The sequence below is a fragment of the Marmota marmota genome, unplaced genomic scaffold (genome assembly GCF_001458135.2).
Source record: "Marmota marmota marmota unplaced genomic scaffold, marMar, whole genome shotgun sequence".
Lineage (NCBI taxonomy): Eukaryota > Metazoa > Chordata > Mammalia > Rodentia > Sciuridae > Marmota > Marmota marmota.
Window position 1 is genome coordinate 25,316,997 of NW_025999949.1, and position 27,450 is coordinate 25,344,446.

General features: G+C 53.9%; 1 protein-coding gene across 34 annotated transcripts in view; it reads left to right on the top strand.

Moving 5' to 3' along the window:
- The window catches only part of LOC107142918 (COPII coat assembly protein SEC16-like), a 392,435-nt gene that overhangs the window by 92,032 nt on the left and 272,953 nt on the right, over positions 1 to 27,450 (top strand). Inside the window, exons 3-4 of one of the 34 annotated variants that reach the window (XR_007347220.1) lie at positions 24,685 to 24,775; positions 25,064 to 25,156. The exons of 32 other annotated variants lie outside the window; for them this stretch is intronic. The gene's annotated coding sequence lies outside the window, so the exon portion shown is untranslated. The remainder of the gene's footprint in view (positions 1 to 24,684; positions 24,776 to 25,063; positions 25,157 to 27,450) is intronic. One more of the 34 variants, XR_007347219.1, reaches the window with a different exon arrangement.

Below are 27,450 nucleotides of genomic sequence, written 5' to 3' on the forward strand. Positions count from 1 at the left end.
CAGAGGAAGACACCCAAGATGGACGTGTTTCTCCTGGCTTCTGGGCTGGGAATTCTGGCCTGACACCCCCATTCCCTCTGCACCGTTTACAAGCACCCCCGAAGATTTTCAATGGGACTGTGACTTGTTCTTTGGGGTAAGAGTCTGCCTTGGGTGATTTGGGAAGGATGAGGAGCCGCTCAATTCCTGATGGTTACTGGTCAGCTGTTGATTGGAGACCCTGGGGCTGGGGTGGAGTTGAGAATTATTGATAACGGCCTATACATTCTCTAGTTCTTCCTGGGTCAGACAAGGTTGGGGTAAAAACACCTGGAGAATTCTGTTTAACGGCTGTACCAGGGTGCTCCAGTATCCAACCAGGCCCTCTTTAGTTTTTTCTTCTTGTATACTTCTCTTCTCCTGGAAGCAAGAGTGCAGCATTATCCACGGGCTGGCTGGCTCCATGCAGCTGTGGGACCTGAGGTCTTTCTCGTCTGCCTTTCCTTCTGAAGGTTCACCTGTTCCTCTTTGGAAAGGTCAGCTCCGACGATCTCTCTGTGTGTGTGTTCTTCTCCAAGTGCCCTCCCAGAAGACGACATTCCTAGGGTCTGCCATGTGCCAGATGCTGAGGTGGGCGGTTTCATTCATCAACATGAAGTCAACATGGAGCAGGTGGTGTTCTGATCACCCCTGCCGTGGAAGAGGAAGTGAAGTTTCAGAGATGAAGTGCTTTGTCCCAGGTGGCACAGCTGGTAAATATCAGATTCACACACAGACCCAAGAATCTGGCTCTCAGCACAGGGGCAGGCGAGGGTGCATGTCCCAGGGACACAAAGTGTGGGCTCAGGGGGGCGCAGCCAGGGGTGGTGCTGCGTCTTGCTCAGCTGGCTTATTACCTGTAAAATGGGACAGTGATCGTATCACCCTGAGAGTCCCTGTGAACCCAGCAGAGGCGGGGGTGCAGGCTGGAGTGTAGAGCCGTGTCTGTTCGGTGTGAGTGCTTGCTCCCACAGTCCTGGCCACTGTGCCTGTCCTGGTTGGGGTGGTTTTGACCAAGTGCTGGGTGACTAACTGGTAGCTTCATGCTTCTGAAAGGTGTTGATGGGACAGGTGGGCCCCTTTGGGCACATCTCGCCCAGGGTGCCCGTGGCTGCCAGGGTGGTAGGGGTGTGTGTGGGGGAGCGGCCTTGCCCAGGTGCCCAGGGGCAAAGTCCCCTTTCTGAGCCCGAGCACCACGCCCTGTCAGCTGCCCTTGTTTTGTGTTGACAGTTTCTTTCTCAGAAAGGAGGAAGGTGATGCTGGCTGTGGCTTCTGGCTTCCTATGGCTGCCCTGATGCTGGCCCGCCACGCTCTGAGCCTGACTTGTTGGATCCGTGCAGCCTGGGCTTGGAGGCGCTGCTCCCTTCCCCCAGCGTCCCTCCCCCAGGGCAGAGCTGCAGCCCACAGGACAGTCTTCTTCCTGTCCTGCACCCAGCCAGTGGCCTGCTTGCTCATGAGCACCTGTGGGAGGGAACCTCTCCCTGAATGCAGGCTGAGGACAAGACCTGAAGGACCAGGCTGGGCCCCACTTCTGCAGGCCCAACAGCTTCCTTCTGGACGCCCTCATGCCTGTGGGTGGGTTCTCCAGGAGAGGTAGACCCGGATAGCTCCTCGTGCATTTGTTTACGCACAGTCCCTGGGAGAACTTTGTGCAGATGGGATCAGGAAAACGTACCCTTGTCCAGCTCGCTGCCCCCAGGTTAGGTTCAGACTCAGCCACCACCTACCCAGTCCTGCGTCATGGATGTGGGGATTATCCTGAATCACCTGGTTCAGCTCCTTTGCACCCACTTTTCTTCCAAAAGTAAACTGCACCCACTTGGAGAGCAGGGACCAAGTCTTGAGTTCAAGTCATGAGGCCCTTGACTGCATTGTTCAAGTCAATCTTTGTCATCTCTGGGCAAGGTCATTAGTACCCTGGGTTTACAGAGGTCAAACTCAAGCCTCTGAGAGGAAAGACACCTTTTAGTCTCAGGGAGAAAGGGGTAGAGCTGGATGTGAACTCTGGGGTCTCCATCACCCCAAATCATGACCTTTCCCATGTCCTGTCGAGTCTGTAGCCGGGGTGGGCACAGCACAGCATCCTCTCCCCTGGGTCTTTAAAGCAGTGTCTTTTTCTCCAGACTGAAGCCAACTGTACATGCCTGTCCTGTGACCTTGTCACTTAGCCTCCCTGGCCTGTGATCAAGAAGCAGAGCTGTGGAGAAAGGTTGTGTATTTGCACAGGGTGGAGTGGGGGTGGAGTCCAGTTTTCTGCCTTGGTCCCTCACATGGGTCATTTACCAGCTGGGGCGGGGAGAAAATGATGATTCCGTCACCTGGGAGGGAAAATCTGTGGCCAGGGAAATCTGTGGCCATGTAGATGCCAGGCCACTAAGAAGCTTTTCTGTCCTGAGAAGGAGAGAGCCAAATCACACTGTGTTTCCGTTTAGCCAAAGATGAAAACAACATCCCTGGCACATCCCCTGAGGGATCCCCTGCTCAAGATGACAACGGGAGACTCTGGAGACTCGGAGGAGCTGGGGTCTGAATGAGAGCCATGCCCTGCGGTGATGTCCTGTGGCTCTACAAATACATAGATTTGAAAGCTCCCAGCGATTCAAATGACACAAGAGCTCACTCAGAAGGTCCCTTTGGGGTTCTGACATTTTGTTCTTCAGAGTGTGTAGAGTGCCATTTGTTTGCAGGGCTTCGAAACCAGGATACATAGAAGAGAAAGATTTAAGTTTCCCTGGACACAAGGGAAATTTCCAGACTGTTTTTGCAAATGTCCAAGATTGCGCTTATCGTACTTTTGTTGCTTTGCCCCAGGATCCATAGGTGGTCCGTCGCAGGTGTATGGTCTTTTTTGTTGTTTTGAATCCAGGGGTGCTCTACCACTGAACTATATCCACAGCCTTTTTTTTTTTTTTTTAAGTTGTAGACAGACACAATACATTGATCTATATAGTTGTTTATTTATTTATTTTTATGTGGTGCCAGGTATTGAGCGCAGTGCCTCACGCATGCTAGGCAAGTGCTCTACCACTGAACCACGACCCTGGCCCCCATAGCCCTTTTTATTGTTTTTATTTTGAGATAAGGTCTTGCTAGTTGCAGACGCTGGCCTCAAACTTGCCAACCTTCTGCCTCAGCAGTTGATGGCACCTCAGTCCCTCCAGAGCGAGCTTCTCTTGAGGATCCTCATGGATCAGCTCCTCTGGGAGGTGGACAGGCAGGCATCGTGCCCATTTCAGAGTCTGAGGGAACTGAGGTGGGAGGGGCTGAGCAATGTGGGACTGTGATGCCCAGGGAGCCCCTCTCCCTTTGTGGTGGTTGCTCTGTCTGTGAAGTCAGGTGGGTGCTGTGGCCGGGCTCAGGGTCTCACTTCATCTCTCCAGAACAAGGCCTTATTGGTTACTGAGGGGGAAAGATGGGGGTCTGATCGGCTGCTCGGTGACTCTCCCCCCTCCTCACTTAGCCGCCGTTCACCAGGGTCCCCGTGCCCAGGGGCTGGGCTGGGGCTCCACACCCCGATATATGGGCCGGGTGAGGCGCATGTGCTTCATGGATGGGGGCCTGAGACTGCAGAAGGAGCCCAGGTTGACAGGATGTGGCCTTGTGGGCAGAGGCCTTGATAAAGGCCCTATTAGGAGGAGTCAAAGCCAGGCGTGGTCCCCAGGACCTGGGGCCCTGGGACGTGCTGTGCCCTCTGAGGCCCGTCTTGGATTCCCAGAGCACCTGCACTCCTGGCTGTTGCTCCCACTGACGATCACCCTTCAGGAGCTGTCCCTGTGCTGCCTGGGTGTCCTTGGCACATAGTCATCCTTGTGGTCCAGGTCAGTTAGGTGGGGCTGAGATTTGGAGGGACCCGGCGGGCCCCCGGGCCATGTGTTAATAGGAGATTGTGGAGCGGCTGGAGGCCGGGTCTGGGGTCTGCGTGCTCTCCACACACTCCCCGGGTCCTCAGGGGTGCAGCCGAGGCTTCCTTCTCCTAAGCCCGGGGTTACCTACGTGCTGGGCCCCCTGTGTTTCAGTTTCTGGTCGTGCCATTGCATACTACTCTTCTTTTTAGCAATTTTAATTGTTTGCAACAGTAGCTATGTGGACGGTTCCCCTCCTAGGATGGTTTGGCTCACAATTTTTGGACTTTACTTTGGTGTGAAGGCGGTGGGTGTCCAGTAGACAGTGTACTTTGAATTTCGACATTTCCCTGGGCTGGTGACATGTGGTACCACTCTTTTGCAGTTACCAACGGTGGGTTCAAGGTAAGTGTGCTGGGCACGGTGACAGCAGGCCAGGCTAAGCTATAGTGCTCGGTAGTTTAGGTGTGTCGCATACACTTTAGGGTACTGCAATGTATAGTGGGTATATCTGGACATAACCCCCCTGTAGGTCAAGGACCATCTGGGTTTAAAAACAAGTCCTGCTGTGGTGGAGGTGCTCCAGAGCTCAGACTCTGTGTTCCAGGGATCTTTATTTAGAAATGCTCTTCCACGATAGCGTGGAACAGTGTCAGGTCTAGGAGCCACCAGGTCCTGGCTGTGCATCTGTGGGCTGTGTGGTCTCAGTGTTATCATCCATCTCCTTGTCTGTGCCACAGGTGTGGGACGAGTGCTTTTTATCCAGTGTATTAGTTTTCCCTGGTCTCATAGCACATTACTGCAGGTTAACCCATACACAACCCAAATAGATCATCCTACAGTCCGTAGAGCAGTGTCCCGGCATGGGTCTCACTGGGCAGAAGTTGAGGTGTCTGTAGGCTCGTGATGGTTTGGATATGAGGAGTCCCCCCAAAGCTCCTGTGTGAATGCAGGGATGTTCAGAGGTGCAAGGTCTGGGTTGTGAGAGCTGTGACCTAGTCTGTCCATCCTACTTTGAATGGACTGACTGGGTGCTGAGTGTGGTCAGGTGGTGTGTGACTGGGGGAGATGGGTCACTGGGGTGTGCCCTACAAGGGAGCATCTTCCCTGTGGCCCTGTCCCCCTTCTCTCCCTCTGCTTCCTGACCCCACCATGAGCCCAGCAGCTTGTCCTTGCTGGGCCTTCCCCTGTGACGCTCTGCCTCGCCTCTGGCCAGAGCAGTGGACTTGGCTGCCTGTGGACGGAGACCTCTGAAACCACGAGCCCCAAATAAGCTCCCCTTGCTCCAGGTTGTTTTGTCGGGTCTTAGGTCACAGCAGTGCAAAGGCGACTAACTCAGGTCCTGTCCCTCCTGGAGACGCTCGTGATGACCTGTTTCCTTCCCTCGTCTCGGCACCTCTGCAGGGAAGCTTCACTGACGTTATTCTAGGGTGGGAACGTGCTGGATTTAGCTAGCTTGTTGTTCTGCTCGGTCCTTGTGGGTGTGCCTTTGCAAGTCATCGTCACTGTCTTGGTATTATTTATTTATGTGGCATCCTCACATCTTGTCTCTCAGCAGTCCTGGCTTCTGGTTTTGAGATGCACGGTCTTGCCATGTATCTCATAGCTATAAGCTTGGGTCCCTGCTGCCCTCTGGCCTGGAAGAATGCCCCACCCCAGTGTCAAGTCCCTAGTCTAGTCCCAGTCCAGAACAGCCTGACCCTGGAACAAGGGTATGGGTAGGGCATTTCCCCTCTGAGAAGCGGGCTGTCCTCTAGGGACTGTCCTGCCTTGACTTCATCGGGGCCTTTTGCCCTTTGAATCAGGCCTGCAGGGGAAGGCCCAGCAAGGACATGTTTGGAGTCAGAGATGTGACTCCCTTCCCAAGAGCATCCTGAGGCTCAGCCCCTCCTGCCTGCAGATTTTTTGGTATCTGAATTGTGTGTGTGGTCCAGTGTCCCCAGCTCCGTGGGTCTCAACTCCTGGCTGTGTTTGGGCTGGAAAGTGACACTTTGACCTGTCAGATGCCCCTTCCAGATGGGAGGTATCATCCCCACCTGGAGTGTAGAAGGGATATGAGACTTTTCATGGCATGCCTGAAGTGTCAGAGCTGGCATGTGGACCGCTGGGTTTGTGTGCCCCTTGGACTAAGGGAAGGAGGTCAGTGCAGTTCTGTGCTTGGCTCACACCACCTCCTCTCAGCACTTTGTCCTCTCCTGCTGGGAGGGACTGCACAGCCGTGTGAGGGGCAGTTCACATTTTTGTACATTGAAGCTGATGTCACTCATCTTCTCCCCTGTGACCCATAATGGCCCCTGAGGCTGCCATGGGGGTGAGCTGACCCATTGTACAGTGGCTGAAACGGAGGCCCAGGATCGCACAGGTCCACATCCTAGTGACCAGAATGATTCTGGTCCCCAGGTGACTGAATGGAAGGTGGCTGGCCAGTAGAGCTGGGTTCAAATCCTGACTCATCCTAAGTGGTGCCTTATGTCACTCCAGGTATTGGAGCTCCAGTGCCAGCATCTTTCAGCAGAGAAGACAGGACTAAAGCCGGCCGCAAAGCCAGGCAGCCGCTCTTCCCCTCTGGGTACCCTCTAGGTGGTGGCTGTTCTCGGGTGACCCTGACGGAGTCCAACAGTGAGATGTGTAAGCCGTCCTTTTAACGGGGTTATCATTCCCTAGGATCGGTGGATAAGACACCAGCTGAGTGCCGCCTCTGCCAAGGGCCTCATCTCCAAGTTCAGTGACCACCTTTCTAGGTGTCCTTCTTCCTGGAGCCTCCGTCCTCATGTTCTGAAACAATAGAAAGGACTATGTGGGGCTTTGGGCCTTAGGGACCTGGGATTATCACTTGGACCATCTGGTGACTGACTCCATGACGTGTCCTCTGGGGAGAAGACACTCCACTCTTGGGTTCACAGTGGCCCTGTCTCTGAGCACCATCCCCTCATCTAGCGTGAGGTCTGACACGTGGTAGGTGCACAGTAGAGTTTTGTGAGAGGACATGTTTCTCCGGCAGCCCTGCCTTCATTTCATGGGGTGATCTCAACCCAGCCCTCGTTTCCGGTGAAGCTCTTGTAAGACTGTGGGTCTGAGTTAAGCCTAAAGCAGCTTGATTGGATCCTTGGCATCAGGATGAGGCCTACAAAGACATGCAGGGTCCCTAGTAGAGCTTCTCAGTCTTGCACTCTTGACATTTTGGACCAGATCATTTGCTGTTGGTGCCCTTCTGTGCCCTGGACTTCTACCCCCCCAGCTGCCTGTAGCACCGCCAGCATCAACCTGCACTGCCCAGTTATGGCGCCCAGAGATCCCAGCATTGATGGCCGTTCCCTGGTTGGAGGTGCAGGGTGCAGATCCTCCCTTCCTGGGGGGCCATTGTTGTACATATCCATGTGTGCCTCCCCTTCCTGGTGGGGTTGGCCCAAGCTCTTCCGCAGAGCTTTCTTCCTGAAGGCAGCCTGACAGGTCAGTTGGCTTAGGGGAAAGAAGAGGGAGTTAGGTGTTGAAAGTGGACTTTGTGTTACCAGCTTACGATGACCATTCTTCTGTCTCGGGCTGTGGGACCTTGAGCATGTTACTTGACACCCCAAAAAAACTAACCCATGTCCTCCAGGATGTGCACGTGGCGAACAAGGTGGTCCAGTGCTTCCCTGTCCATCAGCCCCAGTAAGCCGATGGCGTGGCACCTCTGGCTGGTAGCACACAGCACCCTGAGGAAGGCCATTCTGGGCTCTTGTGAAGCCTCCTCTGACCGCTGTTGTGTTTAACTGTGTGAGGGGATCTGAGCCGGGGAGGCCCTGACCTCTCCTAAAGCCAGCGTGGCCTAGAGGCTGACCATGAGTTGTGCTCTGTGTCTGCCACCCTGAGACTTGCTGGGTTTTGTGATCTCATATGTCTGTCTATAACATGGGGACCACAGAGCACTGGCTTCATAGGGATCTGGGCTAGGGGCTGGGAGGGGGCCGTGGGTCTCGGGGGGCTGAGCCGCCTGCCTGGGTCCTCCTTAGTTTGAGTCTCTCTGCCATGGTTGTCCCGAGTGTGATGCCCTGAGCTCCATTCTGGAGGTTCAGGCATGGGGGGGAAAGAGCCCCCCTTCATCAGGTACAAAGGCAGGCAGGCAGCTCATCCCTCAGCCGCTGAGCCTGGGAGGCGGGCGTCCTGGCCATGTGGCCGGCAGGAGGCCTCTCTGGTAGCAGCCAGCCAGGCCCCTTTGAAGTGGTTTTAGACCAATTTGGTAACTTGATTTGGAAAGTGGTATTGATGACTCTGAGGGCACAGGCCTCTCATTAGCTGCTGTCTGGCCCGGCAAATTGGTTTAAGTGGGATGAAATCGGCTCCTCCCTCCCTGGGCTCTGGCTGAGGGCCAGGCCCTTTGTCAGGGAACCTCTCTGGGCAAGGACACTGAACAGCTTTCCGGGGAGCCTGGTTCTCTTCCTCCGGTGAGTTCTCTTTCCCCCAGGGGCCGGCAGTTGGCTGATACAACGTCCCCAGGAACTGGAGTGGCTGAGGGTGTTGGGACCAGTGGGTCAGGAGAGATGGATGGTGACATGATTCCGGACGGGCTGTCTGTCCTGTCAGAGGTTCTGTGCATGGTGTCCTCCTGTCCTCCTTCTTTTGCTCATAATCTGAGCTCTGCTGGAGACCTTCCCTGGACATGTGTGTGGGGGGGTTCTTCGGGGTGTAGACCCCGAGGTGGGTGACATTGCTGTCTCTGTGGCTGTGGACATCCTCCCCTTGACAATCTGCTTTCCAGAGCAGCTGAGCTAGCTTACGCGGCCACTCACTGTGCCCAAGAGCCCCTCTCTCCCGTGTCCCCACCCACATCTAACACATCATGGCCAGTCCAGTGGGTGACATGGGCAGCCTTCCTGGTTGCCAGGGGCTGGGCCTCCTGTCACCTATACTCAAGTGCCAATACAGTAGGCACCTCACTGGCAGCTTGTTAGGGCTTGGATCTGGACTGTCCCCGCAAAGCTTGTGTGTTGGAGGCTTGGTCCCCAGTGCAGCTACCTCCAGGGTGGGCCTAGGGGAGGTGACTGGGTCATGCTGCTGTATGGCTTAACTCTGGTGGGCTGCTGGGGGGTGGTGGGAGCTGTAGGCAGGAGTTGGAGGAAGTAGGTCACTGGGGGTGTGTCCCCTGCACCTTCCTCACTCTCTGACTCTTTGCTGCCTGCCTGACATGAGGTGAGTGGCTTTCCTCTTTCATGTGCCTCTGCCATGATGTGCTGTCTTGCTATAGGCCTAAAAGCAACTGAGTAAAGTGACCCCTGGCTGAATCTGACTAAGAAAGTTGGGAGCCAAAATAAACCTTTCTTCCCTTCAGTTAATTTTCTCAGGTACTTTGTCACAGTGAAGGACAGCTGACCAGCACATAGCTTGAATCCTCATAGCCCTCTGACTGCTGGGGAAAATAGATATGCAGGCCTTGCCTGTTGATTATCTGAGCTGCTTCCTTTTTCCAGGTCACTGTTGCTGCCAATGAGTGTCACTATTGGACCCGCCACTAGGCTCTTTTCTCGATACTTAGACAGGACAGAGTTCTCTGGGGAATATTGTACCTTTGTTCCCATTTGCTCCCATTTGGCTTCAGCAGACCCAACATTATTTTATATTCAATACAGGATGGAAAGCAAAAAGCCTGGGTTTCTTGTGCTGTCCCTTGTCAGTTATGTGGTTCAGGGAGACGCCCAGAGCTTTCTGGGATGCATTTTGCTTGTCTATGGTAAGAAACCAGAGCTTACCACTTCCACAGGCGACTGGAACAGAGAGAGGTCGCAATGCCTGCGGGTGTCCAAGGAAGCACTGGATTCTGGCAGGGCATTACTTGGGGCAGGGCTGGCTGGGATGCTGGTATATACCCAATTGCCGTCTGTCTGTCTGGTACAAGTCACATGTGCATAGGGGAGAACTCACAGGGATTGGCCTCTGTTCTCTGTTATTCACCCAAACTAGTCAAGTAATTGTTATCCATCAGTCATTCAAAATAATTGCACTGGGAACCTCACATCGCAGACACTGTGCAAGGTGCCAGGGATGTAGTACCAGCAAAACCAACCTGGCTCTGCCCTTGTGGGGTGCAGAGTCGAGTGGGAGGTGAGGGAGAGGGGTTAAGCATTTGTAGGAAGGTGATCCCAACGAATGCCCAGAAGGCATCTTCAGTCTCGTGGGTGTTTCTGGGTAACTTGTCACTCGCTATAGAAAGGAAAGGTGGTCCTCTTTGTTGCTTTGGTAATTGTCCTCTGCCTATGAGAAAGTGCTTGATCTCCACGAAGAGGAGAGAGACCAGGAAGGGAGGATGGCAGTACTGTGGAACAGGACTACAGAGAGAAGCTCCCCTTTATGGAGCGTTTACTGTGGGCTGGATCCTCTGATAAGAGCTTGGTACCAACCAGGAGGGAATGTTGTTACTGCCATGTTCCCAACAAGGAAACTGGGTACAGAGTCATGATCTGTCTTCAGGGCCTGTGCCCAGGCATCAGTGTCTGGGAACAGTGCCTTCCTTTAATCTTAAAGCACCTGTTGTGGCTCCGACGTTGCAGGACTTTCTAGGATCCCAGAAAGTCGGTCCCAGTTCTTCTCTACCAGTACTGGGCAGCTGGCCTTGAACCTAAGGTCCTGTCTCCCTTCTTCCTGCTATCTTGACGTTCTTTTTGTTTCCTTTCCCCCATTTTCCTCCCTGAGGCAGAGCCTGGTAATGATCCTGTTCATCTGTACAATGCTTGTTAACATTTATCGGAGACTTAGTTTCCACGGTGTCCTGATAGATGGAGACCACAGTCCCTTCTCCATGACGTGCCTCTTCTCCATGATCGGAGGTGGTTCCCATTGAACCTTTTAACCCTGGAGCCCCTGCAGCAGGTTCTGGAGCTGTCTGAGCATCCATCCCCAGGTGTGTCTTGACGAAATCATGAACTTCTGGCTTTCAGTATCTCTCCTCTTATTCTGTAGCATGTTGAGAAAGTATTGGGTGAGGATGACCAATGGAGCTGGTGGGAGCAGGGAGATAATTATGGCTCCCCAGAGGTTGACCAGGGCAGTTGGGGCAGCGGTGCTTGTCCTGGGACGCTAGTGTCTAACCTGCCCTTTCTGACTGCCTGCAGCTCTCTTTTCCTCTCCTTCCCTGCTCAGCTCAGGGCCGGGCACACGGGGAGCCTGCAGGTGTCTACAGGGCCTCCGTTCCCTTGGGTCTATGGTGCATGTAGCAGTCGCTGCTGGGCTGGGTGGTGAGCACAGTGGGGTGGCACAGCTCGCCCAGGCCTGCTTCTGATGAGCTCGGATCCCCGCAGCAGGCGTCTTCTTGACTCTTTACCACGGCAGAGGCTGTTGGTAGAATACTGACAAAGGGAACTGGCACGGTCTGGTGACCCATTTCCCAAGCCCCTGTGTTCTCTTATCCCTGTGGAGTCCGGGCCTTGTGCAGGCCATGGGACATCCTCCATGTCACTTTCTTTATCTTGGGAAGCTGTCACTAAGTGATGGACACAGGGTTGGTGTGTCATCTTCCTGCAGGGGAGGTGTCTCGCGCTCTGGCGCAGGCCCAGCACTGTTGTGCCTCAGGTTTCGAGGTGGACCCAGGCTCCGGGGTCCTGTCTGGTTTCTTGGAGAAGGCCTGCATTCGCGACCAGTTGTAGCTCAGTGCTGGTAGAAAGGCAGAGCCCAGGTCTCCTTCAGACTTGAGTTCTGATCTTCGTTCCCTCTGGTGTGTCCACTCCAGACCAGGAGAGCTCAGGAGGGCACGGTGATGGCCGTGGGTTGAATTGTGCCCCCCAAAAAGTGTACATTAAAGTCCTATCCCCCATGCCTCAGAGCGTGACTGGATTACAAATGGGGTCTTTAAAGAGCTGATCATTGAGGTCACCAGGGTGGCCCCTGCCCCATCTGACTGGTGTCCTTACAAGGAGATAATAGTGGGACATATACGCTCCGAGGGAGGGCCACTTGAAGACCTGGGAAAACGGCCATTGCCAGGGCGAGGAGAAGACCTCAGAAGCCAGCCTGCCTCACGCTGGCTGCCAACATCCAGCTCCAGAATGGAGCATACAGATTTCTGTGGCGGAAACCACCTGGTTTGTGGTGATTGGTCATGGCAGCCCCTCCAGATGAACGCAGTGCCCCTGAGCAGGTCACTCCCCCTTCCTGTGAGCCTCCCACCTCTGCAGTGATAAGGGCATTGGACTGTGTGCTTCTGGCCGTGGGAAGAGCTGGCGGAGCAGCCTGCACCGCCGAGGCTCCGTGGGCGCACTCTACGCCCTCTCTGGGTCTGAGGACGTTGCATCCCCTTAGGGACCCTGGGGCCTGGGCAGCAGGCATTATTGTTCTCATTTCATAGAAGAGGGAAATGGGGCGCAGAGCTGTTGGTTGACTTGCTTGCTGTTACTCAGCAAAGAACGGTCAGTCGGTACCTGGACCTTTGTGTTTGGTCCCCGCACGTGACTCCTGCAGATGCTCCCAGCCTCGCCCAGGGACACCCTGAAGGGAGGGCCCTGGGACCCGATCTTCCGACTTCTGCGTTGAATGTGTGGAATGTCTGGACACCAGGAGCAGGTGTGTGTGTGTGTGTGTGTGTGTGTGTGTGTCTGTCTGTCTGTCTGTCTGTCTTGTATCTCCTCTCTTCTCCCCTCCGTTTTGGTTTGTCTCAGCCACTCCTGCACTGTTACTGGCCACCAAGCTCCTTTCTTCTTGTCCCCTCCCCTCTTCCCTGGTCTTCAGTGACTCTGGCTCCTGTCCCAGAACAGCCTGGCACCCGGACTTGCCGTGTGAGCCCAGCACCTCACACGGCGGAAGCAGCCCATGGTGGACGGTGGTAAATGCCACGCACCTGCGGCCCTTCTCTGCTCCCCAGCTGTCCCGTCGTTCTCCCTGTTGGCAGTTTCCAGGGCCCTGGAGTCTCTGCCTCTTTTACGAAGCATCTCTCATGGTTGACCGGTGAGTGTCAGGCCCCAGGGACAGAGAGGCCCTGCGGCACTGGCTCTGCAGTTAGGCAGACCTTACAGTAAAAACGCATCGCTCTGAACTGGGGCCAGCTGAGGCATCGGCCCAAGCCAGTCCCTCCTGGGCGTCAGGATCCCACTGCCTTAGTCACTGGCTAGAGAGCCTCCTGTTTTGAGCTGAGGCTGTTCCGCCTCCCTGATGGCCCGGGTTCCTGGATTCCTCTCCCACCTAAGTAATTAGATCTCTCACTGACTGAGCGCTCCCTCAGCGTCAGGGGCTGTGCGGAGCCCCTCACAGGCATCTTTTCATTAAAGCTGTGGAGCAGGTCATCTTCTACTCTGTCTCTACTAATGAGGACGCTGGCTTAGCAGCCCGGGTGCTACAGTGCCAAGCAGCTCACCTTTTTGGGTGCCACATGCGCCAAGCCCCTGGGTTAACTACTCATAACCCTGGGGTCACATGCTGTTCTTTTTGACCCTTTTCACATGTGGGGAGCCCGAGACCTGGGCGTTCCTGGGTTGCTGGGCTTGAGTGTGCCATCTGCCTGTCGAACTCCTAGCCTCAAAGCTGTAGTGTCACATGGGAACACGTGAGCACTGCTCCACACTGTCTACCCATGAAGCGAGGGGTGGCAATTTCCTATTTTCTCAAATGGTCACCAGGGCAGGGGCTGGGATCGCCAGGCACAGACAGCAGATTGACTTAATGGGCCTTTGGGAGAACTGACCTCAGGGTGGGAGGAGATACTCGTCATCACTTAGGGTGAGGGACAGATCATGAGAACTAGAGATGGATCTGGGAGGAGCTGACCTTTACCCAAGAGACCCTGGGTCTGGATATTTCTTTGCACACACCCAAGACTCAGGCTGCAGCCAGGTCCCCTGTAGTGGGCTCCCTGGTATCACAGTCCTTCCTCTCCCCTGTCCCCAACACTGACCCAAGAAGCAGCCTGCCCAGGAGGCTGGGGAGAGGACGGCTGAGCCCCGTCTGCTCAGCACTTCTGCACAGCATCACGGACATTAGCTCAGTCCATTGAGCAATCACGTGGGAATCCAAGCCCCCGCTGCACCCAGGGGGAACTGGGGCTTCCTGAGAGGGGAGGAACTGGCCCGGTACTTCCACTCCACTCCTCTGCCAGTAATCCTAAAGCAAAGGATAGAAATGCCCACGAGAGTGTCCCTGTTACCCCAGCCTGGCAGGGTGGAGTTGGTGCAGCCTTAGAATAATCCAAAGGGAACCTCTCTGCAGAGTGGGCTGACATCTAAGGGACACAGGGAGATCACAGTCTTGAGAGGAGAGCTGAAGGAGCCCCTAGGAGGAAGAACCAAGAGGCTCGTGACAAAGGGGGAGGCCACAATGACACAGCCCCCGGCCCTCCACGGCACCCGTCCAGTCTGTGAGGGAACCTCAGCTGTCCTTGTGTTGGCCCTGGTGTGGCCCTTCCCGCAAAGAGCTGTTTGTCCATCTGCAGACCTGGATGCACGTGTGGAAGCAGCAAGGATATGGATTCCCCTCCCACCTAAATGATTGGAGCTCTCACTGACTGAGCATGCCCTCAGCGTCTGGGGCTGTGCTGAGCACCTACAGGCTTCTTTTCATTGAATCTGGATAAAGATGGATCTGGGAGGAGCTGAGGAATAAGCGCAGGCAGACCCCGAAACTTTCACACTATCACTTGGTACCTTAGAAAAACAAAACCCGAATTCCTTTAATGTTCTTGTAGAAGACATATTTCTTTTAAAAATTAATTTCCTTCTGCGACGCCTGGCTCGTGATGGATCAGATGAAGACCCAGACCATGGTCTTGGCCGCTCAAAGCTCAGAGAGGCTGCCCTGGCCTCAGCCCATCCAGGGCAGCGGGGAGCCTGCAGTTTCGCGGTCTCAGCAGAGTTGCAGGAACCTGTTAACCTGTCTTAGAAGCTAATAAAAAAGTCTCAGTGAGATCATGTCTGTTAAAGCCCTTTGAGCTCCCAGAGTATTAACAGTGCCATCATTGCTTACTCAGCAGAATTGTCCCCAGGGATGTGCAACCCATCCTTCCCCCCGCCCCCCCATTTCCTTAGGCGATTTATTTGGCACTTCCTTTGTAGCCTGAAGACCTGCTTTTCTTCTTCTTCTTCTCCTTCTCCTTCTCCTTCTCCTTCTTCTCTATCCAAGAATGAATCGGCACATTTTTTTACACTTACTTTGTGCTGGCTTTGTTTCTATATGAACTCCTTCAAGGCTTAGAGTCATTCTGTGAAGCAAAAGACAATGTGCATCCATCCCCGTTGTCAGATGAAGCAACTGAGGCTCAGACGGAGGCGCTCGGGGAGGTCACAGGGTCGGAGCACACGCTGTGCCTGCTCCTGCATCGGATTCCTTGCTGCAATTCCACCTGCATTTTCTAGACTTTTCTCTTCAGTGAGCAGTAGCTTCTCTGCGCTTCCTCCATGGGAGGAGGAGAAGGCCTGCCTGGAATATGGCCATGAACTAATGGTGATGGCATGTTATTAATTTTTTCTGTGAAGGCTGGGCCAGACCAATTCTGTCCTTTTTGAGTCATTGTGGAGAATCTTGGCCTTGATGGGCTGGGAGTCTCCCCACCGCAGTCCTTGGGGGGAGGAGGGGACTTTGACTGGACACTGTGCATGGCATGAATGAATAGATGGGCCTGAAATCGGAAACACCGGGCTGTCCTTGCCCCGAGAACCTGACCCAACCCCAGCCCTCCTCTATCAGCAGCTATGAAGCTGTTCAGATTCCTTGGCTGTGGAGATCGCTGGAAGAGGAGACGATAATCTCCAACATTTTTTTTTGAGTATTTAGTATGTGCCCACCATTTCCAGAAGCTACTCTAGTGTCTGATATGGCAGCAACAGCCTTGCCTGCATTCCTTCCAAATTCACCATGAGGTCAGCAAAACAGGTAATTTGCTCTATTTTTAAAGCTCAAGTTCAAAATGGCAGAATTGAGGCGGAAACCCACAACTCCTGAGACCAAAGGCAGAGAGAGATCACTTTCTTCCTGCTCGAAAGAAATCTGTTGTGACTTCGTCTTATGTGGACTTTTTAGATGATTGGCACTTTTTTTTTTTTTTTGCTACAGCCCTGGTAGATGGGCCAGAAGCGCCCCGACATGTCGTTTCTCCTTCCCAACAACACTTCAGCGTAGAAAATGCACATATGAAGGCAGAGCTTGGCCAGGGCAGGTGGGCTGTAGGACTTTAGAGAAAATACTTGCAAAACCTCAAATATTAATAATTTTGACTAACTCTTAGTTACTAGGGCACACCACAAACACATGCAAAACAGAACAACAGAAAACATGGTATTTTGTCATTTCTTGGCAAGGACTTGCCTCTAGGGGTCAAGCTGACCCTCGGTTGCTCTTAGCCTTCTTTGTGGACCTCAGGATATTTCCTGAGAATCATTCTTGAAAGTGAGAGAGGCCTGGCCTGCCAATGCCTATATCTTAACTAGTACAGATGATTTTGATGAAATGAAGTCTGGGTGTGGTTATGAGCTGGCTGTAACTAGGCTCAGGCCCACAGTCCCCCTCCAAAGTAGGAGAACCCTGCCTTGTACAGTGGAGCGAATGCGCCCAGGGAGTTGCATTAGGGCACATGAGGTAACCAGTTTTGGAATAAGGACTCAAACCTCTGTCTGAGTCCCCTGATTCCTTCATTGGGCCCACAGTTGCTGAGTTGCTGCTCTGTGGTTGGCATTTGGCTTGGTCCTGGGTGCCAAGGGCTGAGTCTGTACCCCAGGCCAGGGAATTCTCCTCTGGGCCCTCCATCCCTTATCAAAATGTTTGGACGAACCATGCTGGGGACTTATGAAGTTCTGATTTTAGCAGGACAACTGAGTGAGTGGACCTGTGCTCTGGTGGAACCGTATCCTTCCAGACGTCTTGTATTGAAGCCCTAACCCTTGCTACCTCTAAATGCCTCTGGATTTGGGAGGCGAAGTTAACCAGGAGCCATTGGAGTAGGCCCTAGTTCAGCTGCACTAATGTCTTTGTCAGAAGAGGAAATATGGCCTCAGAGACACCAAGGAGGAGTGTGCACAGAGGCAATACCTTGTAAGGACACAGTAAGAAGGTGGCCCTGGGCACGCCAAGGGGAGAGGCCCCTGAAGCAACCTGCAACACCTTGATCTTGGACTTCCAGCCTCCAGCAGGATGAGGCAATAAATTCCTATAGTTCAGGCCACCCCACCTCTGGAACTCTATAAGTGACATAAATGAAATCCATAAACAGCCACCGGCTAATTCAAGTCAAAGCTCCAATTTACTGAAAACTCTGGCCCCGAGAGCTTAGATTTGGAAGTTATGCACCGGAGTCTTAGCATTTTTTTCTGTTTTGTAGATAAAATGCCGAACTCATAAAGAGGTGGAGAAACTTGCCGCGGGTGCCCAGTCTGTTGTGCAAGTGCTGGGTTTGAACTTGGTCATTAGGCTCCAAGGCTGTGAATTGACCCATCCTTGACCGAGGTGGTTGGGTGTGTGTCCTCCCAGCCCACGGCATGTCACAGTGGTGTACAAGAAGAGTGCTTGGGACCCCTGGAGTGGGGCAGAGCTCTGGCTTTGACCCCAACAGGCAACTGCTCCAGGCTGATCCCTCTTGCTTGTCCCCCAGGATAGTGTGAGCCAAGCTGGTGGGACTGTGGCCGTGGGGGGCCCTCCCTGCTTCCACCCAGCACCTTCAAAGGTCATCCCTGGGCTGGCCCGGAGGGAGCATGAGCCACCGTGTTCGCTCAGGACAGTGCTTACTCTGTCTCCACACTGTGCAGGGAGCTGTGGCAGGGAAGGGTTGGCCTCTGCTGTTCTGTGGTCTCTGGTAGAGGAAGCCACGCGCCTTCAGCTTTAATTGCTGAGTAAGTCCCTCTTTCTCGGTAAAGATGGAAAACAGCCTGCTGCAAATCTGAGCCAGAGCCCCCCTTTACTAGAAGCTTGTTCTTGTTTATTTATTTGGCTTTTTATTTTTTGTCTTTGCTTTTAATCAGTGGGTTGTTTTGTTGGTTTGTTTTGTTTTTGTTTTGTTGCAGTGTTGGGGATTCAACCTGCAAGGCAGGTGCTCTACCCCTGAGCTTCATCCCCTGCAGCCATTGGATTTTGGAGTGCCCACTCCATAGCCTCGCTGTCTGGATGGGCATGATTTTTAGGGTAGTCCTCACCAACGTTATTGCTTTTATACTTCTCTATAGAAATGACCTGTCACCACTCGCCTAGCTTTTATGGGGTTTTCATACTTCCCAAGGAAGTTTCCAAGCTCTGGGGTCCTCGGCCTCTGCTATTATTGCCAACCCTGTTCTGTAAATGTGGACACTAAGGGTCAGGGATGCCAAGCAACTTCCCCAAGGTTACACAGCTCGTGACATGAACCCCTCTTCACGCCCAGATTTCAGGGTGGTTTAAACGTGTTTTCTGCAGGCTGCGGATTGTGCTCTCCATTCTGTGGGTGAAGAGGCTGAGGCTTGGAGCAGTGACTTGCTTTGAGCCACACAGCCTAGTCCTTCCTGTGGCTTGCCTGGAGGCTGGCGGCAGGCATTGTGTGACCCTGAGGTGACATGCACAGGTGTGTACGGGCAGCCCGCTTTGCAGGCAGGATGTGGGCTGTTGTTCCCAGGTGCCTGTTCCTGTTCCATGGGATGAGGCCCCAGGGCAGGGGATGGACTGTGTGGTTTGGGGACAGTTGTATTTTCAGGTCTTGGCCCTGGTGTGTAATTCCCTGGCATCAAAATCCAGCCGAGTCTTCAAAGCTGAGTACCCTCCAGGAAGGGGTGGGGGCAGGCAAATGGGAGACACGGGGTGGGTGGCGGCGGAGAGTGAGGCCATGGGGAAGGACTGCTTGGCTGGTTGATCTAAGGGTCAGGGAGGTGTTAATTCATTCATTTAAATAATGTAATTATTGAGCATCTACAGCACCAGCCTTAGAGAGCTTTATGCTTTCTGTTTTATTTGATCCACCTTTTGAAGAGAGAGAATTAAAGATGGGTTTTCCAAATGAGGCTCAGAATGGGAAAGTGAGGTGCCAGAGGCCACATGGATGGGAGGCAGAATTTGACCTCAGGATTTAGGATTCCTAGTCTCAAGTTCAAAGGGTGTCATGACACCTGCCATCCAGGGTCATGGCTGTGTGCCTTCTGTTGTTCAGAGTGCATTCTGCTGCCCTGAACGCCACTGTGGCTGTGACAACCATATCCCTGTGGTCCTGGGACCTTCGTGCCAGGCCCGGTTCTGAGTCACATGGTGTCCTTTATGGCATGGAATCCTCATAATGCCGCAGGAGGTGGGTTCTGTGGAGACAGGGATTTCTCCAGTAAGTTGTCCATGGTGCAGAACCTCACAGGTGTCTGGATCCTCATATTCTGTTGTTTTTAAGGCTGGAATTCAGTGGGGTAAGCCCAGGCCAGGGGCCACCTGTGTGCCCTTAAGAGTGGAAGGGCGGGAGGGGGACACGGGGCATTTTCCCCGTGCTTAGCCACACAGTGTATCTCACTAAGTTAATCGATGGCTGTTTATCAGTCCCGATTGCTTCCTTTCCCCTCATCTGTGCATTCAGTGAGCTTTTACAAAGCCACTCCCATGTTCCAGAGAATGCCAGAGTGTGGGCACAGGAAGGAAGAGACCCTGGGCACCCTCGGGAGCTCTCACTGCAGACTCCTTCAGGACAGGGCAAGACGCAGGCATGTTCTGGACGCTGCTCAGGCTGTCCCATGGTTGGCTGTTAGTGGCTCAGTGCCTGGGGTTCAAGGAGGCCAAGAACTAGCTGGAAGGGCAGAGGGTGAGGACCTAGAACAACAGCCCCCCAGGGTTTCATGCCAAGCCCTGGCAGCCGCCAGCCCTGCGCATAAAGGCCCCTACAGAATTCTCCTTGGGCTGATCTCCACCCTGGGATCAGGGACCTGCATTCACTAATGGTCCCCCTCCTTAAGGGTATGAGCCCTGACCCCTGTCCTTCCCCACATGCACTGAGTGGTGTCATCTGCAGAGCAAACCAGGATAAGGCAATTCCTGGAAATATCCCCCATTTCTTTCGGATTAAGTCTCACCCTCTTGCTAGAATGGATCAACCAAGGCAGATAGGGTGGCCATTTGGTAGGTCCAGCCCACCTCTTATTACTCAGGTTCCAAGGTGGAGGGCCTAGAGCCCCTGCAGGTAGACTGGAGCCAGCTCTTGGGCCGTGGAGGCCCAGCACTGTCTCCCATTGGCCTCCCTGAGTCTGGCCTCCTGGAGGGCTGGAGATAGGAGACACCCTTCCTGGAAAGAGCAGCTGGGGGACATTGCTGATAAGGCCCTGTGGGCGAGCCCAGAACCAAAAGGGCTTGCCAAAGAGGTCATTTAGGAATCTAGGAATCCACCTTCCTTGAGGTGGGTGCTGAAGATAACAATGCTTTTGAAGTTCCGTTGTGGGAGATAGGATCTTTGTGGCAGAGCCTGTCACCAGGGAGCCATCTGGATGGATGCCCCCTGATAGGAAGATCAACAGGCTGAAGATAGGGAGAGCACTTATCACTGAATGCCTCTACAGGGCTGGCTCTGAGGCACTTCCTTCCTGTTAGCCCTTTTCTGGAGTCTGTCTCCACTTTGCAGATGCAGAAACTGAGGCCTAGATCACCATTTTGTAAGTTTTAGTTTTTAAGAAATATCCCCGATGAGGAGGACACTGTTTTAACTTACAAGAGTTTAACCGAGCACATGCTGTAGGCTGGCTCAGTGTTGCATCCTGGGAGGACAGAAATGAGTAGGATGCTCTTTTTTTCTTCCCCATAGGGAATTTGGGTCTCTTGCTTGGGGGAGGGAATTTAGAAGAATCAGGTAATCAGTTTAGCCAAGGTCCGAGTGCTGTGGTGGGGATGGGGAACACTGTCCGCATACAACGGGCCCTACTGCCTGGACTTGGGGTGCTCAGGGGAGGAAGGAGTTAGATCAGGGAAGAGGCAGCGGGAGGCAGGAGAGGTGAGCAGAGACCGGATGCTGGGCACTGAACACAGGACATCTGCTCCTGTTTCATCCTGCACCAGATCCTTGGGGTGGGTGCCGCATTCACGGTGCATTTCTAGCTCCAGCGACATGGAGGACTGAGGAGCTGAGAAGGCTGGGTATGCTTGTTTGTTTGGCTACTGGGGATTGGACCCAAGAGGTGCTTTACTACTGAGTCACGTCCCCAGCTCTTTTTTGGTTTTATTTTGAGACAGAGTCCAAGCTGGCCTCAAATTTGTAATCCTCCTGTCTCAGCCTCCTGAGTTGCTGGCATTACAGGTGGGCACCACCACACCTGGCCTGTGCTTATGTTCTTAGGGAGCAGGGCTGAGAAGTCCAGCCTTCTTAGGGCTGGGCCTGCGTCTTCTCACTCCCAGGTTGAGCTTTCTTCCTGTCTAATGGGAACACCCCTCCATTTTAGCATCCCTGTTTTTCAGAGGAGCGGGTGGGGATTTTGAGATGGATCGTTATTGCCTCATCCCCCTGGGGTGCTTGGGAAGGGCAGTGGAGGTATTTGGGACAGGACCCTGAAGGGCTGTGTGCTTCATGTGGGCAGGAGTAGGGTGTGCACATTGGGTCCCCAGTGTGTCCAGTATCTGGGTGACACATGGCAATTGCTTGGTGTGTGAGTGAGGGCCATACTGGACAGCATTTGATATTTAATTCCTGCTCCTCTCACCTCTTCCTGTCTTTTCTATGGAAAACTGGGGCAGAGAAGTTTCTAGAAGTATGAGCCCAAGGGGATTTAGTACCCTTAGATTATTTTATTTTCACACAAGACAGTTGCCACCTGTTTAAAGCAGCTTAAGTTGCAAATATTAAAACCAGCTCTGCACCCTCTGCCCTGAGTTCTGGGCACCCTTGGCAAAAGTTGGCTCAGCACCTATCAAGCTCTGTGCTGGGCACTATTTTCAGCCCGTGAGACAATAGGGAATGATCTGTGGAGTGGGGAGCTGGCTCAGGGAGGCATGGGGTCCTCTGTCCTGCGGGGCCTCTGGTCTGGGCACCTTGGAACACCATCCTGACAGTTCTCTGTTCTGCTCTTGACCCCCAGTTCGTTCATGTCAACTGATCAGTTGGATTAAAAATATCTTCAGAGTCTATTTCCAGTTCTGGGTTAGTTCTCACCTGGTGACTCTTGTTGGGGGCTGGGTGTCCTGTAGGGATGTCCCTCCCTTGGGGGACTCACTGCAGAGGAGCGAGCCCAGCCTGCTAAAGTGCACTGAGATGCGAGGAGCCCTGTGACAAGAATGAGCTCAGAAGGCCACAAGGATGAGCAGGGGGTGGGACAAACAGAGGCATCTCAGCTGGTCCTGAGGTGGCAGCACCTGCCCACAGCCCTGTCCTCCAGACTTGAGGTGGCCCATCCCCCACAGCAGAAGGCCAGTGGCTCATTCCTTCATGTGTTGGAGATTGTGCCTGTCGTGGGGCAGGCGCCTCCTTGGCCCTGAGGTTACAGTAGCTTGTAACCCCAGCCACTTATGGGACCAGAGCTGGTGACCTCTGTCACCAGAGGTGACACCTGTTCAGCACCAGGCTTCCTCCTGGGGCCGGAGGCGAAGGCTTCCTCCTGGGGCCGGAGGCGAAGGCTCCCTGTTATTTTACTGGAGCTGCTGTAAAAAATGACGCCCCACGGTGGCTTCCAACAGCAGAAGTGTGTCCTCGCCCGGCCTGGAGGTTGGCGAGGCCCTGTGTCCCCTGAGGGCCGGGGGGCGGGGGGAAGAAACTCCCTCACCCCCTGCAGCCCCTGGAGCCTCTGGGTGCTCCTAGCTTCTGGCTGCCCTGCTGAGGCCTGCCTCCTCCTCCACTGGCCTTCTCTGGGCCTGTCCCTCCTTCTCCTCTCTTACGAGGGCTCCTGTCATTGAACTTAGGGCATCTAATCCAGGGCCACTCATCTCCAGTTCTTTAACTCAGTCACATCTGCAAAAACCCTTTTCTCAAAAAAGGCCACCTGCATTCGTTCCATGGAATGTCGTTGGGGTGGATACCCTTCAGCCCGCAGCAGGGCCGGCATTCCTGGGGAAGGTCGGGCTCCCTGGGCTCTTCTCCGGTTTTCCAATTTGTTCTTTTTTTTTTTTTTTCTTTTCCTTTTTTTAAACCTAGACAATTAAATATAATTTTTTGGATATGATTTCACTTTCACATGAGTGTAAGTCACAAAAATAGCACCAAGGGCTCCCACAGGCATTTTACCCAAGTTCACCAGTTCCAACCTTTTGCCCCTAAGTAGGTGAAACGCGCCCTTGTCCTTCAGGCTGAGTGGTGGGTACGCTGTGAAGCCCTGCCCTCCCCCAGCCCAGCGGCCCACGGGTGACTCCTGGGGCTGGATAGTTGTTTCGTCCCTTAAGGCAGCTGGTCTGCCCAGGTTCAGTGTTGGCATTGGTGTTACCCCATTGGGTAGTAAGAAGAGCATCTGTTCCTGAGAAGGTGACACTGACCTGGCAAAGTCACAGCAAGGGTGAAGTCGCAGTGTGCTCACCCCACTCTGAGCCAGGGGCCACCCTGGGCCCTGTCCACTTCTCCCGTCTCTCTGATGTTCCAGCTGCAGGCTCCTGTCACCCAGTGAAGGTGGCTTGGAGAAGGTGGCTCCCTGCCCGCTGCACTTTGGTCCGTTTCTGCCCCACTCCAAGCCTTTGGCTGCATCTGTTTCTGCCCCATTCATCTTACTGGGGCGTCCTGTTGAGGGCTTCCCAGCACCAGGCCTTCAGTGTGGCGAAGGGCCTCATGCAGTCACCTGGAACTTGCAGGGAGGAGTCACTAAGGAGGGGGATGATGAATTTGGGGTATTTCTCAAAAGAAGTGACAGCTGCTGTGGGTTAGAAGGCCACCTTGGGGGCATCACTCAGGTGAAACAGGTAGGGAAGCGGGTGCAGAGCAGGGCCAGACAGGTGAGCCGACTGCTGGCGTGACCCAGGACGGTGCTTCAAGCTCTGAAGAACTTCCATTGTACCCTGAGGTTGTGGACCTGCTGCGAGGAGAAGAGGCAGGGGTTACTGGATGGCCGCCATCCAGAAAGCTTACCCTGAGTTCAGGCAGAGTCACAACCGGAAACCAGGCAGAGAGAGTGTCATAACGCAGAGAATGTGTTCAGGGCACAGGTGGGGATGGTAGGTGGGACGGGTGGGGAGGGTAGGTGGCTGGGTTTGAATTAAATTACATTTTATTATTAGGAGTCCCAGTAAGTGCCAGCAGGTCAGCGTAGCTGCTGCTGTCCTGATGAGCGGGAAGGGTGGTGATGGCATGTAAGAGAAAACCAAGTGACAGGCCTGTTGGCATCCCTTCATAGTCCTAAAAGCTGTGGGAAGGGGCAGGGACAGTACCCTACCTCGACGACATGGATGGGGATGCAGAGGTGCTCAGAGGTGACGTGAAGCGCATGGAGTTAACACGCCGGGGAAGTGGCAGGGCTGCTCCGGGGCCCGAGTCTGGGGGCTCCATGCCAGGGTCCCTCTCTTAACTTCTTGAGCACCAGCCTGTTTCTCTCCTGTGCAGGAGTTTTCCACATCAGTCTAGGAAGTAAGCCTTTGTTGAGGCCCAGGATGGCCGCGGGGATCGCCCCTCTTCTCGGCAGCCAGGGCAGGCCTTGGGAGCAGCGTGGAGCTTGCTGTGGTGTGGCAGTTTTCTCTCACCTGCCCTGCTGGACGTCACCTCCGGCCGTGTGGGGCTGGTGAACACCAGAAGTGGGGCTGTCGTGACTGAGGGATTGCAGTTTTACTGGGAATTAATTTTAATGGGTGGAAATTTCAACAGCCCCTTGGCCAGTGGCTGCCTCACATAGTTCTGGAGTACCGGGCCACCTGATATACTTGGCTTTCCATGTTGTGCCACTAGAGAGCCTGGTTCTGAGCCCAGTTAAGGGCCAACTGGGCTTCTGCTGGCTTCTGGGTGGATCTCAAGACGGTCTCTGCTCATTATCCTTTCTGGCTCTGGGCTCTGTTGCAGGTGGACATGGATCAGCTTCAGGCGCTTGTGGAATGTTCGAAGGACCTTTGTGGATGCCCCTTTCTTGCTGGGTTGCCCTCCCATCCTGCAGGTATGCAGAGGGAGCACCTGCTGGTGGGATATCTTTACCCTCCCTGGGGTTTGTTCAGACCCTGTCCCTCTGTCACAGCGGAAGGAACTGTGGCTGGGGTGCCCGCTGCTGAGCTAGGCCCTGAGCTGCGGGCCCCTTACTCCTAGAAGGGAAGCCCCCCCAGGAGTCCCTGATGCTCAGCTCTGGGAGATCTTGATAGCAGAGCGACCTTTTGGATAATGAATGTTTGTTTCTGGAGACTCCTGGGACACATACGCAGGCTGATTGCAGGTTGGGTGTTTTTTACAGGAACGAGTGTCCACCCGCTGATCACAAGTGGTCAGGTCAGAAGGTCAGGGCCTCTGCTTGAACTGAAAGCCAGACCTAGAACCTCCTGTTGAGGTAGGCGATGAGTGAGGTAGGCGATGAACTGGGGAGAAGGGGAGGTTGGCTCTGGAGAGCTTGGAGAAGCGGGTAGAGGGAGGGCATAACCTGGATTGGGTCACTGAAGTCCGAGTCCTCATCTGCTGAGTGCCCCAGATCCCCACCCCAGCCCCAGTAGTGGGTACAGGTAGGCTTGTGAAATGCTGTTGGCCGAAGGAAACAAAAATGGCAGAGGCTAGTGTCAGGCAGCCCTGAGGACACTGGGGTGCTTCATGGGGTGCGTATTCTGGGCGGGACTGCGAGGTCTGTAAACACTCCTGCCCAGCAGTGGCTCAAGGCTTGGGCCAGCTGTGAGGCCACTTTAGGAAGGCTCATCCTGTGTCCCTGGTAGCTCTTCAGCAAGGGACAGCTTAATGGGCAGCGCTTCCCCCTGTCATAAAGAGGGAAGGGTAAAGTATTTCAGGTATTTGAAGACTCCTTTTAATCTCAGCTTCATACATGCAGATAAGGAGAGGTGCTCATGGTGGTTCTAGAACTTGCCCAAGGCAGATTTGTTGAGAAGTATTCCATCACACACAGGCCTCATATGTACATGGGAAAGTCCCTCTGGTCAGTTTACCTCCTTTGACATTTATTGAGTGCTTGTAGTATGCACGGGGCTGCCTGGAACGTGCACTTTGGATCTGAAATTCCTGGAATCCCGTGGCTTGGGTGTTGCTTCCTCTTGGGTCCCTGTTCTTGGTTCATGGTGGTGCCCAGCTGCCAGCGGCATGCAGGAGGAGTGGAGCTCAAGGATGGCTCTGGAAGGACCGCTGGCTCGTTCCACAAGCGCATTGCGCTGAGTTTTCCAAATGGCAGCCTGGGAAATTCTGGATCTGTCAGAGCAGAGTGGGAGATCTTGAGAGATCTTGCAAACACCTGGGGTTACAAAGATGTCTTTTCTGTCTGACCTTTTAGGAACAGGGTGTGCACTGAATGGTCCCTGAGTGTGACTCACTAAGAGTTGCATGGTTGGGATCTCTGTCATCAAGACGACACTGGCCTGGGGTTGTAGCCTAGTGGCAGAGCGCTTGCCTAGCATGTGCAGGCCCCTCATCTACTCAGACCACCCTTGAAAAGCCAGCCAGAGAGTCACTGTGCCTTTTCTGCACTAGAGCCGGGAAAGGCAGGACATCTGGCCTCAACCTCCCTGGACGCCTGCTTCTGGGGGCCCTGCAGATTGCTCAGCAGTCGCTGCTACACTCCATCCTGTAGGGGCTGCGGCAAGACCTGGAAACTGTGCATTGCACCAGGCTTCGCCTGTCATTGTCACTGCCATGTTGATCAGTGCTTCCCACTGGCCTCTGCGGCACGTCGCTCCAGGTGGCCCACTTGACTACTTTGCAGGAAGTTGCTGGACTGAGCAGCAGGGCAGGATTTGGGGAGCCAATCACCCCTGGCCAGTCTCTCAAAGATTGCTGAATTGTTCCAAAAAGAGCTCTTGAACCCTGGCTTCTGTTCATTTAGGAAGACCTCTGCCCCGTGCTGTCTTGGGAACATGAAGGAGAAATTGCTGGTTGCTTTGCCCGTTGTACTCCAGCCCAGTGGCACAGTGGGCTCAGCTATAAGGAGGAGCCATGCCAGGGGCCCAGAGAACCAGCTGATTGTGGGAAGGACAGGAGCATTGGAGCCTCTGGAAGCTTCCAGATGACCCTGATGCCAGCCTGGGTTGAACCTCACTTGGCCATTTGATTGGGCACTCTCTGACCACCTGTGTACATGTGGTTCATGAAGACACGGGAGACACACCAGTCAGGACATCAGGGTAATGGAGACAGGGAAAGAGGTCACTGTTGCCCGCGGGGCTTAATCCTCACGCCTCACGCCTCTGCAGGAGGAGGGTTCTGAACTGGCCCTGTTTTATGAATGTCAAACTAAGGACACAGGGTCTGCTCGGAGGCAAAAGGCTGACAGTATTGGTGTCAGGATAAGCTGAGGTCCCTGAGGTTGCAGAGCGCTGGCCCTTAATCTGGCTGTCTGTGCTTGTAGTGTCGTTGTTAGGGTTCCTGTCCACTCTGGAATTCTACCCAGGTTCCAAATGAAAGGAAAATAATGTTCCTCATAACATGTTGCTGACCTGAGTTACCTTTTTGAAAAACACTTAGTTTAGGAAACTCAGATTTAAATCATCTGTAGGCCTCTCCATAGGGCTTTATATATTAGGAGTAGGACATTTGAATGCACACAGATCTGGGATTCAACCCTAAGGGCATCCTGGGGAGGAGGAAAAGGACTGAATCGTGCCTACATTTTCCATTCTCTGCCTAGAGATC